The sequence below is a fragment of the Melanostigma gelatinosum genome, assembly GCF_949748355.1.
Source record: "Melanostigma gelatinosum genome assembly, chromosome: 16".
In the NCBI taxonomy this organism is placed as follows: domain Eukaryota; kingdom Metazoa; phylum Chordata; class Actinopteri; order Perciformes; family Zoarcidae; genus Melanostigma; species Melanostigma gelatinosum.
In genome coordinates this window covers 6,895,145-6,902,297 of record NC_136649.1, presented here as the reverse complement: position 1 = coordinate 6,902,297, position 7,153 = coordinate 6,895,145, and positions in this window count along the sequence as shown.

Here is a 7,153-nt window from a genome sequence, read left to right as displayed (position 1 = left end):
GATCTGATGTAGGCAGCCACTTCCCCCTCTGCTGGGCAGGCTGCCATCTGGACCAGTGAGCTGCTGGTCCAGTCTTGGATGGTGTAGTCAGCCCGGGGGGCATTACAAAATGCACAAGAATGATGTGATGGGAGTGTCACGCTATTGCACTTATTAGAATCAGGTTTCCCATGAGCTAAGTTGGGAGCTGTCCTCTTTCTGCTGCTATACAGTTCTAACATCTGGATTGCAGTGATTGGAGAGCGATGTTTGCGGAAAAACAAATGAAGCAGCAGTCTTTGTTGTGACATCTATCTTTCAGCACCTATATAAAAGTTATGAACACACACTCAGAGGTAAATAGATTTATTCGGAGTGGAGTAAAATTAGTTACTTTAAAAAACATTTAAAAAGTCAAAGTTCAACTGAAATGATTGGTTGATTAATTGATTGACAGAATAATTTTTTGTGAAGTCAATTTTCATGCAAAAACAAGTCATGACTCCAGCTTCACAAATGTGAGGATTTGCTGCTCTTCCTTATTGGAAACAATCAGCAGTGAGTCTGTGTCTGGTTCCCTATACTTGCAGGCGACATCCACACTGCTACCTTTTTGTTTTAAATCTATCTTTTGCTACATTTACAGCCTAGCATCCACACTACTCCGGCGTTTCTGTTTGCAGTGTGAACGGGCAGGAACAGGGAACTCTGAAAACGTGACGCAGACACCCTTGTTTGCATCTTAGCAGTCACGACGTGTCCTTTCCTGATTCGTCACGCTTGATTACCAATTGACTACCAGTGGTTATTCCACATGGATAACGGATTACAAGCGTTGCTGACTTTGTTGTCTATACTAGCAGCTGGTGTCCAGTTAAATTCGACATTTTATAATTCTGCTACTGCCGGCATATTGGAGCGATTAGCGAGCGGCGTGTCCAGCGGCGTTATCAGACCTACGGAGCGGGCATTTAAAGTCACGCTTTGAGGAGGGCGATGAACAAAAAACGGAGGACTTTCCTTATCTTATTGATGCTTATTTTGTTCTGCACAACTATTGTGAAGTCCACACAGAAACTGTAAAGGACCAAAAGCATACATGCTCTCCAGCATGGCAGAGACTTCAGCCACCAGCAGAGTTACGAGTCAGAGAACAGACAGAACGTATTAGTGTGGAAGTAGCCTCAGCGTCCGCTGCCTGGCCACCCGCATGCTCTGTGTCCTGTGTCTGGTTCGCTATATTGTCTGTATCCCCTGCCTGGGTCCCTGCATGATCCGTTTCCTGTTTTGGGTTCCCTATATTTTCTGCGTTCTGTGCCTGGTTCCATGTATTATCTGTGTACTCTGCCTAGGTCACTGCATGCCTTATGTCCTGCGCCTGGTACCTCATATTATCTGTGTCCTCTGTATGCACTGTCTTGTGTCTGGATCCCTTTATTCCCTCGTCCATATTATTGGGGGACACATGATGACAGGGAAGCCAGGAAGACATTACAAACCTGTCCTTCCTTCTGTCTCTTCCTCCTCAGCTGGTGGGGAATAAAGGGCCTCTCCTCCGGTAGCAGCACTGCTGTGTTAAGGATTGCTAACAGCTGATCCTGGTGTAAACAATGGGGCCATGGCTGTGTGATGGATCCCCAGACATGATGGGAGACCAGAGTAAACACCTCAAGTCTAGTGTCAACAGGAAACGTAAAAGTAAAAAAATAAAAAACGAGGGATGGACCGAGAGTTTCAAAATAAAATCCCCAGAAGGTAACTGTTTTTAAACAGGGAACCCAGGACGATTACTACTTTTTGTCTAAGGTCCTCCCCACCGATATAATACTTTGTTTAACTATAGTTTTAAAAGTTCATTCCGCCCAAATACTACATTTCCAGCCGTCGACATTGTTGTTCCATCCAAATACTGCTCTCCAAAGTCTCCATCCCACACGCATCACTGCCACCCCTGATTAGACTCCTTGACAATTATATAGCTTCACCTTTCATGACTCTCCTCTTTTCCCCCCAAACAATTCCACTGATGTTAGTTTGTTGTGGAATTTTCACCATAATTGTTCCGATGATATGGCATGTATTGGTGAAAGTCAGCAGATTGTTTGGTCTTTTATTGTGCTAGATTCCTGAGTTAAAATGGGGATAAATAATCAATAGAGTGATGTAATGCTTTTTCCTTAGCAAGAACTTCACTGCAATGAGGAAAAGGATGGCGGTTTCTCCTCATAGACGTTTATTAAACGACTATAGCCACAGACGTTCAAAAGTGAACGTTTTTGAAGACGTTGATTGAATGTTCACGTTTGGACCATATTTCATCTTCTACATTGTGCTGATAAAAGTATATCATCGTTTTAAAGGCTGGCTAAAAAAACTGATCCCCATTTCTCCGTTGAAAGCCAATATTGCAAATCCAGGTGAAATCTGGTCGAAACGTGAACGTTTATTCAACGTCTCCAAATGGTCGGGGAAGGAACTTTCACTTTTAAACGTCTTTCAACTATCACCGTGTTCTCTGCTTCTTTATACTTCCATTCCAAAACACCTCAGAGGGAAATACTGAACTTCTTACTGCGCTACATTTATCTGACAGATTTAGTTACTTTTTACATTTAAAAAATACACATGATTACTTAACATTAAAATGATCTTACATGTTTTCATTAGTGGTTAAAAAAATTCAAATATAATGTTTTATAATGATATGACACTGTGACAGGGGCCGTACTGCACAATTACCATTTTACTGTCATTTGGCCACTTTCATTTAATTTGGCCTGTAAAGCCTACTTCTGGACTTTTTACTTATGTAACATTTTGAAACCACAACTATATCGTCCACCACTGGGTACAGGTGTGTCCCTGCCTGCTCTTTGGTTATCAAGCGCATGCCCATGATACCAGCACACAGAAAAGTGTACGTGAGCGGAAGGCGTCCTTGAGAAGCAGCGTTCTGTCAGTCGAGCACGAGTCTGTGAAGAGAGCGAGTTCGACCCTCCCTACGAGCCAGCGACTGCTCAACAGAATCTCGCCCGTCAAGTTGACTGAGGAGACTTTGGAGGCGGGGATGGGATAATCATGCATTTGAGCAAGTGAAATTTTAACTTGCACACTGGAAAATGTGTCATATATGCAACCATTTTAGTGGCAGTCTGGAGGCCAGCATTGTTGCTTCTTAATAATGCCCCCAGCTGTTGACTTTGACACACGTGTTTTGGCTATGTTTCTGATTTATTCCTGTTTCATCTTCATGTCAAGATGAAGCAACAGGCTTCAAATGTCACACCCTTTTGTTCAGGTTTCATCATGAAATAGTTATGAAACAAAACTCAGCCAAGAAGTAAAGTCCACATTTAACTACTGAAGTTGTTTGTTTTATTTCATTTGACAGATGCCTTATTTCATTTGACAGATGCCTCTTCAAGATCAATCCAGACAAGGGATCAAAAGCGGAGAAGAATGCTTCCTGAAAGCAGGTGGCGGTGAGTCCAAAGGTTCGTTTCCCTGATACGGTTGAATTTTGTGTGTTCTTGCCCCGCTGTTAGTTAGGCTGTTTTTATTTTATGACGACAGTTAGACCTTACACATTGCACCTTTTTAAAATGTATTCAGCTTTATGGTCAGCTTTTTTAAGTTTTACATGCAAGAGTCTTTGGTCAACATAATTAAATAAATGTTGGACATTAAGTAAGTGTGTCCTGGTTGTAGCAGAGGATGGACCCAAGTGCAGAGAAACATGGGGGAAGAGAGGGATGAAGAAAATGTTCAAAAAACAAACTTTGCAGAGCAGGGGAGTTAAAAAATGTGTAACAAAAAAATCCAATAAAAAAACAGAATCAGGTAAATTAGGAAAAAAGCACGAGAGATACAACAGGGAACACACTGGCAAACATTGTAGAACAGATGAACCAACAGTGAGACAGGGACACACAGGACTGGGAGGTGCAGGTGATTAGACACAGGAGGATTCAATCAGGGGCGGGGCAGACTATCACACAGACGGGAAAACATACAAAGGCAGGAAGTGAAGTTAACATGGGACACAAAAGGCAGAGAAATTCAACATAAAACAGGGAACCAACTAAACAGAACCCATGACCGTGACACTTGAAGTGGTCTTGCATTAACAATATATTTTACTAATTATAAACTTAATTATCTGTGTTACAAAAGTCTTTGAAGATAAATCCAATTTGTTACAAGTAAAAATATATTACATTGAATATCTGTTAAATAAACAACACTTTGTGTAAAGTTGCATGTAAAAGCTGATATTACAATTGATATAATCTGAAATGACTAGTATTTTGGAGTAATTATGAATATATTATAATATATTTGTATATTTTTTTGGCCCACACAAGGCTAAAGATATAATGAATAAACAAGATTTTTGTGTAAACCTACATGCAGAAACTCATATTCCACTTGATAGAATCTTAAACGAACAGTATATTGTTGTAATTATAACCCTGATAACCAATTTTACAACAGTTGACATTTGTTTAAAGGTAAATACATTTTTTTTAGGTGACATAAATTAAACATACACGATTTTTTAGGTAAAATTACAAATTAAAACCTTATCATCTGCAAATGTAAGCCTGATTATTTGTATTATAGCAGTGCTTGACCATATTTATAGGTGATTTAATCGTTTTCACAGGTGTAAGTACTTTCTGGGATTATCTGAAGTCTACGTGAATCGCGTAACGATCCAGAATTTTTAACCTCCGTTGACGGCTCTGACCAAGTATTATAGTTGTAAAGGTTTATTCCAGCCAACTACAAGATTCTGTCCAACGACCTATAGTTTTGAGGGTATATTCCACCCAAATACTATTTTCTGTCTGACAACTTAATTAATTTCAACATTCACCATTGACAGTACAGTACTACCTTCCAGCTTTTCCCGCAATGTATTTCAGCTCTTAGCTTCTTTATTTAATGCAGTTCACCTTTATCTCACAGTTTTATGAATCAGTTTTTCAGGAGTATCGTGCAAATCATTTCAACTGTCATCATTCACTTTCACTTTCTGCAGGAAATGCATTTTCTAGTTTCACCTCATGTTTTATCGACGTATTGCATCTCGATCCTCTTCAAGATACACTCAACGGTTTATTACAACCTACAGAAAAGGTTTTTTGAAATCGCAGGTGGATTTAGATTAAATCGTGATAGAGGCAGTTATGATGAATTCATTTCGTGAAAATATTTCCAGTATTTTAGAAGTTTAAGCTGTTATGTGTTGAAAAGGCAGGTATGAGCAGGGCTGGTTAATGCTGAAAGGGCCCACAGCCCGGATAACGAATCAAAGCATATTTCACATTCTCAGTGCCACTTTGCAGACACACAGCTCCAAACACTTGATATTTCATGAAATCTATGCTGTCATAGAGAGGGGATAGACGGGCGAGATGAGGAGCGACAAACGTATGTTACTAGCCTGCTACAGCTAATGTACAGTCGGTACCAGTGGTGTAGCACACCATAGGGGCATATGCATTGGTTGTAATGGTATTCAGAAGTTCTCCTCCACACCAGCCCTCTCTTGCCTCTCAGTCAATGAGCTTGTAGATGGCTTCAATTTTAAAGTTAAAAATATTATTGATGCCATTGCACCCACTAAAGTGAAGGTTGTCTCGGGTAAGCAAAGATCTCCTTGGAGAAATGCTACGCTGGTCAAAATGGAGAAACGAGAGTGTCAGAAAGCTGAGCACAGGTGGCGAAAAACAAATCTCCAGGTTCACTGTGACATCTATAAAGAGAGACTTCGCAATTATAATTTGGAACTTAGAAATGCAAGGCAGTCATTCTTCTCTGACATCATAACCAAAAACAAGAACAATACACGCGTCTTATTTGCTACCGTCGACAGGCTAACAAACCCTCCAGTGTCGGTAGCTGCTGAACTCCAATCCACCTGGGCATGCAATCAATTTGCCTCCTTTTTTACTGACAAAATTCAGAAAATTAGACAAGCAGTCAGTGCCTCCACATCAACCACAGGATATGTGTTGTCCCGATCTCTGAATAACATCCATTCAAATATCATGACACAATTTCATTCAATCGACCGTAGAAGACATTATACAACATCTGAAGTCATCCTCCTGCTGCTTGGATATTCTACCAACACACTTTTTCAAAAATATTTCAAACTGCATGACCACTGATCTTTTACAAATTTTAAACACATCCCTTCTCTCAGGTGTCTTCCCACAAGCCCTAAAAACTGCAGTTATTAAACCGCTCCTAAAGAAGGTTAGTTTAGACTCCGCAACAATGAAAAATTATAGGCCAATATCAAACCTCCCATTTTTAAGGAAAAAAATTGAAAAAGCGGTTTTCCAACAGCTGACCAACTTCTTGACCGTAAATAACTGCTTTGATGTTTTCCAGTCAGGCTTTCGACAGCACCACAGCACTGAAACTGCTCTTGTTAAGGTTTTCAACGACATCCACTTAAACATAGACAATGGCAGAAGTTCAGTCTTAGTGTTACTAGATCTCAGTGCTGCATTCGACACGGTCGACCATGCCATACTCCTAGAAAGACTAAAAATCTGGGTGGGACTCTCTGGCACAGCACTTAACTGGTTTGAATCCTACTTGAAGGGCCGAGAATACTTTGTGTCTGTAGCTGATTACACATCAGAGCTGACTAAAATGACATGTGGTGTTCCCTAAGGTTCAATACTGGGGCCTCTTCTGTTCAACATCTACATGCTTCCACTAGCTCAGATTATGGAAAACAACAAAGTGTGTTATCATAATTATGCAGACGACACACAAATCTACATAACTATGTCACCAGGGGACTATAATCCCATACAAGGGCTGGGTAACTGCATTGAACAAATCAACAACTGGATGTGCCAGAATTTTCTTCAATTAAACAAAGATAAAACAGAAGTAATTGTTTTTGGTACCAAGGACGAACAATTGAAAATCATCGCTCAACTTCAATCATTGATGTTAAAACCCACAAACCAAACCAGAAATCTAGGTGTAGTTATGGATTCAGACCTCAACCTGAACAGCCATATCAAGACAATTACAAAATCAGCCTACTATCACCTGAAGAATATATCAAGGATTAGAGGACTTATGTCAAACAGGATTTGGAAAAACTTGTCCATGCATTTATCTTCAGCAGACTGGACTACTG